Raw genomic sequence first — 13,209 nt, 5'->3', positions numbered from 1 at the left:
ACTCACCCAGCAAACATTTGCAAATCGCTTGTGGGTTTTCCGAAAGCAAAAAATTAATACAAATTCTACTATTTGTAATCTGCTTTGATCTCCAGAACCACACAGGAATTCATAAGATCCCATTGTTGATCTACATGAAAATCATTGCCGAATTTGACCTGCACACATTGACAATCACTAGGCTTAAGATGAGAAAATCAAAGTATGGTAATACAATAAAGCTGCTCAGGAGTTGAACAGGGAAACTTAAAAGAGCTGAGAGTGTTTCAGTGATAGACCATGTGTGCAGCATAATATATGAAAGTAAAATGAGAAGGAAGGAGGTGCTCTCACCTGAAAGGACTATACAAGGTAAAACAGCAGTGAAAATACAGAAGTTGATGAATTAAAAAGGAACCAAAAGAAATGAGAAATGTCATGGATCAATTTTCTGGATCAAGAGTGGCTCATATATTCAGGATAATCAAGCTGTTATTTCCTTTTAGGTCGTGTTTTGATGCTACTAGTGTCCCCAGAAGAAGGAAAGGAGAGTAACAAATGGTTTAGGACATGCTCTGCTAGTGCCTATGCCCCTTAAGGTAGACACAATGCACAGTGAATGAAAGGAGCGCCAGTAAACTCAAATGACAATGAATGCTTTGCTATATATTATGTAATTAGTTTGTATAAATCTCTGCCATAGATGTTCTTTTTATTTACTTCAAAAAGTGACTATATACATATATATGTGTGTGTAAGGTATATAAATATACTTTTAACAAGAATATTTGGTTACCATCATTAATAACAACTCTGGATGAGAACCCTGAAGACCCAGGTAATGGCCATTGGCAGAAGCAAGTACACAACAGGAGAATCTCAAGATCAATTTGTTCAGGCAATTTATGATATACCTAGCCAATCTGAAGAGCAGTTGTCATCATTTCAGAGTGCCTTAAAACTCAGTGTATAGCCAAACAAATACCATCATCACCAGAGGGACATTAAACAGATTTGTTTCTGTCAGAACATCTATTACCCCTTTCAAAATATTTTGGTGAGATGGATTTGCCTTAGAATTACAGAATGGCTTGGGTTGGAAGGGACCTCAAAACTCATCTAGTTCCAACCTCCCTGCCATAGGCAGGGACACCTCCCACCAGACCAGCTTGCCCAAAGCCCCATCCAGCCTGGCCTTGAACATTTCCAGGGATGGGGCATCAACAGCTTCTCTGGGCAACCTGTTCCATGGCCTCACCATCCTCAGAATGAAGCCTTTGATGCTTTGTCCTGTAATATGAAGTGTTGCTTAATAATAAGGTCAAAAGTAGAAATTTTAAATGGATCAGCTGAAAGATTCTGATAATTATATGGCATACCATTAAGACACTGTCTCTACCAATGTCTACCAAGAAGCTAGCTTGCTTCTTGTTTTTGTTGAAGTTTGCATAACTGTAATGTGAAATTTGCTACAGGCCCGTTCGCCTTCTATTGAAAACAGGGAGAAACTCCCATTGCCTGTGAAGCTGGTTGTACCACTTTTCCGAAGGAAAGTATTAAATTGTGTGTATGTGTATAGCAGAAACAACCAGCAAACAGTGCTCTTCTACTTATTTTACTATTGTTTTTAAATAAGGCAGTTATTTCCTTTGGAAATCTTATAGAGGATTTTCTGGATTCTAAATCAATATCAATAAATCTTGGGCAATTTGCTTGGAACATCTAATTACTTTTCCCCTCCCACTAGATTTTCAGCCCAGCAGGCTACTTCAGGGCTTCAAATACCTTGGGATCCATCTTTCTCTCAGAATTGTTCTCAATTAACTTTGCCTGACTGTTTTAAGATCTTGGAGCTGGCAATCCTAGGTGGCATAATCTATTAATTAATGGGCAGCGTCATTCTAATACTACAGTACATGCTTTTTCTATGTATTGACTTTGTTCACATCCTGACTGTATTGCTTTTAAGATGTTGTGGGAAAGAGCTCAGAAATGTACATTACAATGTTCTCTGGTAAGGAAAAAGTTTAAAAATAAATAAATAAAATATTAATAATCAATAATAATAATAATAATAAAGTAAGAAAATCAGTTTAAGCATACAAAATCAATAATAATAATAATAATAAAAGAAATCATCTAGATATCTACAATATCTACATAGAAATCATGCAAATATTATATATATAAAAGACATATGATGGATGAAGTAGAGTAAGCAGTTGTCAGAGCTTTGTTTGGTCATGCATTCTTAGTTTCTTCTAATGGTATTTATCCTCTTGTAATCTGGGATAACCTGGTCTGCTTTCCTGTTCTGTCACTTATGGCAGCTACTGGATGAGCTCTGACAGAATAGTCTCCCATGGGATGCATGGGGAAGCCTCACCCGGCAGTGAAAGGTATCTTTGTACTAGGCAAAGGACTAGGAAGTCCACAGGGATATGCTCTGTTGGCAAGAAAGAGTTTAGATAATACATGTCCAAACAATATCCAGATCTGGAAAAAAAGGAACAAGTGAAGGCACCTTCATTTCAGAGATATGCAAAAAAATGAAAGGAAAGTCAGTTTGGAGCATTTGTTCACTGTCTCCTCTAATATACGAAGGGGCATCAACATGATGCTGAGAAGTTACAAAGAAACAAAAGGGTAGTTTGCAAAATGAGTATATGTGTATATTTATTGATTGATTGATTGATTTTTCCCCACAAAAAAATGTGGATGCTAAAAGCATACATAAGCTCAAAATAGCTGCAGAAGGAAAAAAAAAAATGTTCATGGCTTTGTAAAACAAATATACCACTTCCTGACCAAGAAATTCTCAAGCTTCAGTCAGCTGTTTTCTGCAAGTCTGTACTGGGGAAGCATCATTACATACATTGTGATTTCCATTATCTTCCCTAGATAGCTGATATCATTCACTGCCAGAGACAGGATATATAACTACATGGTCTGACCTAGCCCAGACATTCTTATGTATTTTAAGTGAGATATCGTAACTGACTGTGAACTGAAATATGTTCCCTGAAATATGCTCTCTTTTGCTTTTAAACTCAAGGGCTTGAATGAGTTTCATCATTATAGGCAAGGAACTTTTTTGTCTGCAGGATTTCGGGAAGCTCAGTTAGGTTTCTGTGAGCCTAAGGGAGAGCCTAGTGAATGATTCCACCAGGATTTCCTCACATGCTGTGTAGTTTGGGGGTGCGGGTGGGCAGGAGAGAAGAGGAAAATCTAGGGTTTAAGGCCAGAAAGAGTCATCCAAACACCTAGACTCCTTTACAGATAAGCATGAATTAAAGACGGTAAAAAATGCACACTATTAATTTTTTTTTCCCTGAATTGTTCCATATTTTCACCTTCAAATTTCAGCCAGCGGTTGTTGTAAGGTCTGTGTTAGTAAGACTGACTGTTTGCTTTGATAGGGTCTGCTATATTTTTCTTGTAAAGGTCATACACTGTAATCAAGCTATCTCTCAGTCTCATTTCTGTGGCTGTTACATGAGTGTTTTTCAAACTTTTATCAATCTTTCCTAACTGTGGGCTGCAGAACAGGTAAACCACCCCACTTACATCTTCATCCTAGATGTAAAGCAGCCTCCTAACCTTTACAGAGTGAGATGGGAATACTCTTTGTTGTTACAGCACTGAATGAAGAGATTGTGTTACATTGTTTGCTCATTTTAATCACTAGGTAAAAAAGCTGATCTTGGTTCATTTTACAGCAATGGACTGTAAAACTACAGATATATACTACAAATAGAGATTTTATTCTTTGTGAAATTTAGAGGGTACTGATACGTTTCTTGTTGCTATGTTAAAGTAATCTCTCTAGACCAGCTGGGACTGTTCATTAACATATCAGTAGTTTATAAACACCGTCTCAAAAACTACCCATAAAGGAATTTTCAAAAGCAGAATCCACCATGATGTTGATACGTGCAGCTAGTAAGAGCTAGCCATGGAAGAGTTGCTGTAGAGAATCAGATGCCTGAATGACTAGTTTAGAATTCTAGTTTGCACATTTATTTTAGTGAGTATATCCACCTGAGGGAAGGGAAAAAGTTTATTGGAAAATAGTGCATGCTTCCAAAGATTTCTGGAGAATAATCCTGCTAAACTGCATACGTTAGCTGAAGTGGGAGATCTCTTTGATAACCTTTACGAACACTTATATCTCTCCGTTGACTTGATGGAATGCCTTTGGAGGACTTTTTCTAACAAACACTTAAAATTTATGTGCTAATTAGGTATCTAGGCTTGACGGATGGTGACAGAGGGTGACAGAGCACTGGCACAGGTTGCCCAGAGAAGTGGTGGGGTCTCATTCTTTGGAGATATTCAAAACCTGACTGGATGCCATTCTGTGCAATGTGCTCTAGGTGATCCTGCTCAGACGGGGTGTTGGACTAGATGATTTTCAGAGGCCCCTTTCAACCTCGGCCATTCTGTGATTTTGTGATCTCATACTTCTACTTGGCGTTGCACACAACTCACCTATCAACCTACACACAACAGGAAAACTTTTTAATGTCCAAGGGCAGATTAATTTACTCCAGCTCATAAGTATTCTAACATAGTTTAATTTTTCAGTAAGCGGATAATACAGCGATACTGCTGAGACATGAAAAGGAACAACCAGCTAGGTATATTGGCATCTGTGTGGAAGGACCTTAACCGTGAACATAATTTCAAACCATGTTTATTAGAACCCAAGGAAGAATGAGAGCATCCCTGCCCATTGGAGTGCTGGAGCAAAGATGGATTGTCCTTGTGCATTAATAGTGAAGCAAGAGTTGTCTCACAATCTGTTGTGAGACATTTATTAAAGTGGCAACAGTGAAAGAAACAAAGACTCTTGTTTCTAAGTCTGATTTAGATTTCCATTTTTCTTGCAGTCATTGGTAGTTATTGACAGTGAGTCAAGCAACAAACTCAATACCTTGGTGGTACCTGTAGAATTTGTGGATTTCTTATGAAATAAATTGTTGGTAAAGCCTGTAGGAAATATGGTCAATGCACATGTAGTCTTGTGTATTTTACTCAACAAGAATATTTCTTTAAAAAAAAAAAAGTAGTTCCACTACAACAGCCCGTGAAATTTCTACCATTTTAGCTGTCATTTTTTGAGGATTACAATGAATGCTACAAGAAGGCTAAGCAGTGAAAAAGCTAGCTGTCTCTTCCTACAGGAGAGGGAAAAGATGATCCTGGCAAATGGGGCATGCTGGGAATATGGAAGTTGTCAAGAAATTCTTGGTTTGAGTTTACCAACAATTTTACCCACAGCTTCAGTCCTTGCCAGCTATAGCTCTCTTTCAACATACTGGTCAATTCCTAATTGCATAGTGGGGTACAACATGCACTTTTGACTCCAGAGTCTAATTTAATGAAAAGGTTTGCCATCTTTATGGCTAGAGAATGTCAGAGGTGCTCTTTGCATAGACGCTGTTTTTCAACTGGTTTACTAACATCATTTTGCTATTCATACCTAGGGGATTTAGGAAAAACACAGTTCCTGACATAGTTACCATGAAGGCCTAATGTTCATAAATGCCAGGTTGTCAGTCTCATCAGGTCTAAGCAACCGAAATAGAAGGTGCTTTTTAATGCTACCCCAGAGTCAATTAAAATACAGTAATGCTGACATCTGCAGAATACAGAATGATCAAAGTAAAGAATGCCCATACAGCTTCTGACATAAAAACAGTGTGTTTGGCGGCAGAGTGACACAGTGTAACAGGTCAGGTAATTATGAGAAAATCTATGATGTATCTGTTGCAATTGCTTAGCTTCTTTCCATTATCAGAGCCATCAAACAGAACAGCGCTCTCACTTCTCCTGATGGATCGTAAAGCTAGTGACACCCTCGCTCTCCTGATACAGATGGCATCTCAGGAGCAGCTGAATTAATTTGACAGTAAATAGGTGGTAGCAATTGCTGTCTTCTCTTTTTTATTATTATTTTTATTATTTTTTTAATTGCACCAGGACAGCTTTTAGCACCTCTGGGAATAGCTCAGAAACCTATGCCATGATTAGCAGTGTGCCCTCCTCTCCTGTAACCCCATTCCAAAGCTTTTGCTGCTGTTTTATTTACATGATAATTGCTCAATGGCAACAAAATTTTATTCTCCCCGATCTCCCCACCCTAACTCTCAGTCTGAACTATGTGCATTAATTATCATGATTAAGGAATTCTCTCATTTTTTGCCTTGATGTGTTTATTAAATTAATGAAGGAATCTGACACATGGGCTTGTATGCTTAGGGTACAGTTATACTAAAGTCATGGGTATATTTTAGATGGCTGCAAATTTTCTGCCTCAGTAACATTATAATTGGCTTAATGGATTTTCAGTTATGTGCATTGGATTTCTCCCCTCTCCAAAGCAGACTAATTACAGCTTTTTACATTAAATTCTAATAGATTTCAATTTATCTCCTCTAAATTATCACAATAATTGCAGTAATAAATTAGGCATGTAGCTGTCATTAATCTAAACAATTTGAATTGGGTATCATAGCAGCACAACACAGACTATGTTTCCTAAATGTGTATTCAAATATATTCCTAACTGTATAACCATTGTGTGGGAGGGTCTCATTTCCCAACAAGCTGCAAAACCCAGAACATAGAATGGAAGGAGAGAGGACGAGAAGGGGGCAGAGTGGAAAAGGAGATGAGAGACTGCAGTAAAAGTCAAAACAGACCAAATTTGAGGGAGCACTGCATGCAATTAATGTTTGAAGAATTATCTTGGACAGGAATGTACCTGAAGTATCTTGGCAGACCTCAGACTCCATCACTAATCCATGACTATTTTTTCCCTCTTATATAAAAATGTGTTGCAAATGTTTCTTTACTCAAGAACACCTACTTGAAATTGCAGATGGCTGAAACATGAAATTTTACCTTTCATAGGAAATTTTGGCAAGGACAACTTTGGTTTTGTTTCTCATTTAGAACAATCTCCAATTATTCAGAACACATGACAAGTGGAAATTCTGAAAAATTTCATGGAGAAAGCTCATGTGATCATTGTTTTTTAAATTAAGTGCATTTTTTTTGCTTTCACTGTTCCCTCCACTAAAAGGTATTGACTTGACTCTAGTCAGCTTCAAATATGTTCTTCAGCAGAATGCTGTGCAACACTGACCAACTCATGTCAATTTCCTTGGCAGCTGCCAAGGATTTAGGATTGTAGGATTTAGGTTTGAGACAATCTCCTTCACATCCTTCTCTTTCCTCCCTTCCTCCCTAGGCAACTGGACTTCCAAAACACCTGACTGCATATGTGCCTGACTCCCAGGGCAGCAGGACCCTTCACACAATGAAGTCATCACACCCAAGCCTGCCTCTATAGCAGTTCAGGCAGGATTTCAGAAAACTAAGCCCAACAAACAAATCCGTCCTTACTATGATGTGCCTTTGCTTCTAGACTATCACAGATACATCAGTGATGGTCTGCTCACTAGAGGTTAAAGCAACAGTGTGGCTATGCCTACACTACTGCCCAGCCATGCTAAAGTCAGTTCTGAATTACAGGTGTGTTACAGAGCAAGGTCACTGTACAGGTGCATGGCATGGCATGGCTAGGGTGCAGAGAAATTTCTGGGGAGATGGCCAGTCTGATTTTTGGAAAATGTGAAATTTCTGTCCAGAGATCCAGCAGCCCCTTTCACAACCATTGATCCACAAGTGTGGCTGGGACCACAGAAATCTGCTCTCCTGATGAACATGCTGGAAAGCTGTGGACACCCTGCAATGTTACCAAAAGGGATGTCCAGATTCTTCCTCAAATGCAGAGTACTGCTTGCTCAGGGAAGTGTCATTTTCTTATGGCACTTAGACTGCCTGGATAGTTTCCAATTAGCTACACAGATGATACATTTTAGTAACACAGAATGTTGGGGTGCTTTTATCCTGCAAATGGGAGAAATATTTAGATCGGTATTGAAGGCAGCATGGCCGTATCGTTCCAATGTGTAAACAGAGGGGGCAAGAATTTCTGTAGCAAGTGGACACAAATTTGTATGTACCGAATACTTCTCTGCTTCTAATTCTCAAAATATTAACCTATAAATATCGTTCTATGGTATATATTTGTGAAGCTTTTGACCATTATGAAAATGTGATGAAACATATATGTGCAGTCTTTAAAAGGATTAAAATGGTGAACTTTACAAAAAACAGTCCAAACTTTCAGATTTCTGTATTGCAGTTAAATAAAGTAGCCTCAGAGTGCTGACACCATATGTACATATTACACAATGTTTAAAGCTTCCCTGAGCATCAAAAGGGAATACTTAATGTGCTGTTTCAATTAAGTTTCCATATATCCAGACAGTTACTGCATTTCTGTTATAATCACTCTAGATGAAAAAAGTCACTAACATTTTTCCTAGTGACTAAATCATTTTGCAAATTCAGGCTGTTCTGTGAACTTGTAGAGGTTCAAATTGGTAACACTTAAAATAATAGCACATTGATTTGTGCTGCTTTGCACTGGAATTCCTCTGGAAGGATGTCTGACCTCTTCATTAATATGAAATGAGCTCCTTGTGATACCTTAATGAATATGCAGTGTCCCCTTAGTGACATGAGTAACATTTGAAACCTTTATGCATTTTCAATGGGCATTCACCTCAGCTAATCTTCAGAGCAGGTTCATTCATAGTCATATTTCCTGTTATCTGCTTACAAAGTTAAGATGTTCTTACTGTTTGAAATTTGTCACTTACTCCAGAAGAAGGAAAAGAAAAAGCAAGTGATGGCTTTAATGGGCAATGTGCCAAGATAAATGGTCCCTGCTGTGCATGTTAGATTTGATGCAAGTGTTCTTTGTGTAGATACTACTTCCTGTACAGAATATTGCAGCCTTATGGCAACCTTTGTCCTTTGTCTTGATGATTGTATGAAATATTAATCTCCGAAACAGTAATGCTAAAAAGAAACATTCTGCAGTGTATCTGGTGGCTACAGCTGCAGACAGGGATTCAGATGTCGGATCCTATTCCTGTCTGCACCATAGTCTCAATGGGTACTTTTTCTGTGTCTCAGCTCCCTCATTTGTCAAAGAGGAAACATTATTGTTAACTAAGTCCTAGGGGGTTTTCTGCACCTTACCTAGATACGTTGGTAAAACACACCAAGACCCCATATGGGACTGGATGGTAAAGCTTTCTGATTATACTAACTAGAATTAATACTAGACACAGCATGTCAGTTATTTTGTTGGATGACAGTAATAGTTAGCCTCCAACAACTTGACCTAAGAGGTACTTTCTGGTCGAATTGGTAATTCTTGCCAAGTTTTCACAGTTATTGCTCAGGATACTTCAGTGTATTTCCGTTTGACAGTACATCCTTAAGGATGCATTTGTGAAGCTTTGGGGGGATGCCAGTCTCACAGTTCATTTTCATCTTCTGGGCAGCAACAAAGATCAAACAATGGGTACACCCTTTCTTTAGTCCATTGATAGTTAAAATTCAGAGTGGATTTCTTAGAGATGGTAAAAAATATCCAACAGGTATGTTTTGTTCTTCACATCAGACGCAGAGGGGATGAAAAGCCTTTGTATGCTGTTATCCTCCTTATCTTCCTTGTTTCTACACGCCTAGGAAGAAACACACCAGAACAGGCATGTTCTGTACCTAAATATCTTACATGGAGGAGTTGGTTCTTTTCTGTAACCCCTTTTCCACCATAAAAAATGTGGTGAATACACTAGTTGCTGGAGGGAATAACAAAGTCATTTACTGATTTTTTTTTTTTTTAACCTAGCTGGTGGTCTCTGCTTCCTTAGAGGCCTACCAACAGCTACAGCTACTTCTTTTTTTCTTCTTTTATTTTTTTTAACTTAATTTATTGCTCAGGTGATTGGTGTGATTTATTACTCTCAACAAAGCCTGCAAAATCCCACTTTAGAAAACAGAAAAAAAATGGGAGAAGGGGAAAACAGGGACATGATATGTGTTTTTTGTTGTTGTTTGTTTTTTTTCCATCAGCCCAAAGCTTACAACATTCTTTCTTGCTTATATGGCTGTATTTCCACATTGTTTATAGCCAATGGACACAGGGGTGAAAGGCATAAGTAAAGGGAGAGGAAAGAATTGCATAATTAACTTTTTAAATTAATTCATGACCCAGTTAAAAGGACAAGGAGGGGGTTATTAATTAATTAAGGTGGGAAACCCTGTGGGCATGTGAGATTTAGAGAGTTTTAACTTACCAGCCAGGTTAAAAGGCTTTCTAAGAGTGTACTCAGTACTCACTGAATCTGGAATGCAGTTAATGCAAAAAGAAAAGGTGAAAATATATTGTAAAAGGTTTTCAGGGGGAATAAAAAGTCTAAAAAGACAGAAAATTAATTAGGAGAAATCCTGACAAATGTTTCATCAGAATTTGAGGAACAGCCTAGCTTGATTCTTAGCTTTTTCAAGCCTACTTAACTCTACTGAACACAGGGGATGCTTGATGCCATAAAGATGGGGATTTCGTCCTGAAATACATTTTTTAAATCCTCTTAGGTCCTAAGAATTTCAGTAAAACTGTTGGATTAATAGCTATAGAAATAGTAGCAACAATAACTGATATTACTTTAAGTGAACATTTTTGACACTGGAGACAGGAGACAGAGTAGACTGTTTTTTTTTTTTCCAGATATAGCACCTCTGCATGAAAATACATTTTAAATTGGCCATCATAGGTCATTTAAAATATACATTTATGTTTTTCCTTAAAGGCTTATATCACCTGTGCTGCTTCCAGCACTTGTCCTGGTACCTCAAGGTAAAATTTAGAATTCAGGTGAGTTTGAGAAGTTCTTACATCCTTTTTTTTTTTTTCTTTTTTTTTTTCTTCCTGTTATCTTTCTTTATACATCTTTGTACAGATCTTCATACGTCTAGGCTTTGCAGTCATTAAAGTTAGGGATAATACTTCCATGGTCTTCTGGTACAACCAACAATGTTAGTCTAAGAATTATTTTATGAATTCATGAAAAAGAGTGTTATTTCTCACTGACAGTATTTGAAGTGGATCACATGGATTACTGTTGGTTTATTTAGTCAGTCTTACATTTCAATCATCTAATGATAGATATCAAGACTAATCACTTTTAGCTAACTATAAATGCCACCTTCTTTTGTTAGCTAATATTGGCTATGTGTCTTTGTCTCATCAGCATTTGGAAAACTCTCAGTCAAAGTACAAATGTTGTCTCAAAAGTTAATTATGTAGACAATTTTTGCTTTTCCCCAGTTGCCCGCATTGGAATATGAAAGACTAAAAAAACAACAACTAATAAACATAAAATGTCACACGAAATAACATGAAAGTGTTACTACAAAACATTTGAAAATTAGAGGAAAAAGAAAATTATCATCATTAGAGACAGGCCACTGCTATGGAATTTGGGTCTTTTTATACACAAAAAATGTCATTCTAGCTGCACTGTATTACTGTTCCCTAGGCAAGTAGCAATCTTCATTGTTTTATGATTCTCTTTTTCTTTATCATACTGCAGCATTTTGGTGTGAGAATTTTAAAATTAAATCTCCTTATTGTGCAGGCAGGATGTCCAGTTTTATTCTATCAAATGCCACAGAAACAAAGGGAACAATCCATTTTTCCTGATAGAAGCCAACAGTTCGTAAGAGGTTTGAGATGAGTGTAAGGATACAATTTGCCTAGAGAGTGCCTGAGGATCAAGACAACCTGACTTTCCACGGAATGAGTCTGTCAGCTGGCATCTTGCAGTAATTGCTTCCCATGGCAGGACCTTACCAGCCGAGGGAGGACTGCTCTCGTCAACCCAAGAATCAATTTCTACAGTAGCTGAATGATAATTGTTTGCTAAGGCTCGGGGAACTTGTTGCCAAGCCTGAAAAAGGGGCTGAAGCTATGATTGGCACTCATTAACCCGGGATTTGGATTTGATCATTTACCTTAGTAGAAGAATGTGTTGGGGTAAAGGAGGGAGGGGACTGCAAAATGTTCTTTTGTTTGGAAGAAACAAATGAGATCAACTGCAGAATGGGTAACTGAATGTCAAGCCTGAAACCATATCTGTCTTCACTCAAAGGGACCAAATAGCATGCACTGTGAGGTGATTTGAATGCTTTCCTTCAAGTAGAAACATCTCCTTGGATTACTCGTTTTTTTTCCTGATAGATACCATTGTTTGTGTATTTTGTTCATTATGTTAAATACGTCCTGATGACTGATGTCCTGAAGTTAGGTTGCTGGGTTACACAATAAAGAAAGGGGGAAAAGACATGCTAGAAGTCCAGAAGACTAACTTCTGCCTTCCATAGCGAAGCCTGTGCTTTTGCAGGAGGCAATCACCGCTGCCTACCATCTGTTGCAGATGTTTATGCCCAGCTGCAGTTGTGTCTTGTAGTGTTAGCTGGCTGGCTGTGTGTGGTATGTTCTAATCCTCACTAAAGTATGCCTTATGCTAGGACAGGTATTATGACTGCCAACATACCTCTCATGCAGCATTTTAGCATGTGGACCAGACAAGCAGAATGTGATTTAGAGAATCAGCCTCAGATACTGCCTTCACAGTTGTGTTTCCTAGTGTCTGCTGATTATTTATGTGACCTTTCAAAGCCTACTGACAGACATGTATACACTGATTTTTTGTTTGTTTTGTTTTGTCTTCTGTATCACAACAAGTGTATTCATATCAGCCTGCCAGTGCCGGTTCAGGGAGAAGCACAGGGCAGTGACTAAGTCAATAATATGGTATATAGATGACTGCTTCAGAGTCCCGATCTATAAGAGAGCCCTGTATGGTCTTTGGTACCTGTCAATGTTTTTGGAAATGCCTGACCAAGCTCTTCACATTAGCGTTGTCTACTCTGGATGCATATGTGCCTTACCTGCAGAAAACAAAGTCTCTGTTTCATGTCTCTGTTCTCACAAGGGTCTTTCTCTTCAAATCTTGTGTGCTAGGTTCTCTGGAATGGCAAAAAAATGTGAGTGAAAGTGGTCTAAAGCTGACTGTGGAGCCTGTGGTGGCTCTAATATATTTTAGCTCATAGGAATATCAACAGAAAGTCTTGTGGCAGGCATTTCTGTATGTTCATGTGCATATGATGTAATGGATGTCAACAAGAACAATCTTCAAAATAAGAACAGTACAATTTTATTTGTTGTCAAGATGATACTAACAAGAAAAAGTAATTAGCAGCTAAGAGTCAGAAAACAAAAACAGACATTGTAGT

The 13,209-nt window shown here is 38.0% G+C and overlaps 1 long non-coding RNA gene across 1 annotated transcript; it reads left to right on the top strand.

Moving 5' to 3' along the window:
• The first annotated feature begins 9,383 nt into the window (after positions 1-9,383).
• Positions 9,384-12,965, top strand: LOC106035691 (uncharacterized). Its single transcript, XR_001206914.3, has 3 exons — positions 9,384-10,285; positions 10,722-10,786; positions 11,550-12,965. It is a non-coding gene; the product is annotated as an uncharacterized lncRNA (long non-coding RNA).
• The last annotated feature ends 244 nt before the right edge of the window (positions 12,966-13,209 follow it).

Source organism: Anser cygnoides, chromosome 1 (assembly GCF_040182565.1).
Source record: "Anser cygnoides isolate HZ-2024a breed goose chromosome 1, Taihu_goose_T2T_genome, whole genome shotgun sequence".
In the NCBI taxonomy this organism is placed as follows: domain Eukaryota; kingdom Metazoa; phylum Chordata; class Aves; order Anseriformes; family Anatidae; genus Anser; species Anser cygnoides.
The sequence above is the reverse complement of the archived record's forward strand: the minus strand, read 5'-3'. Positions and strand labels throughout refer to the sequence as shown.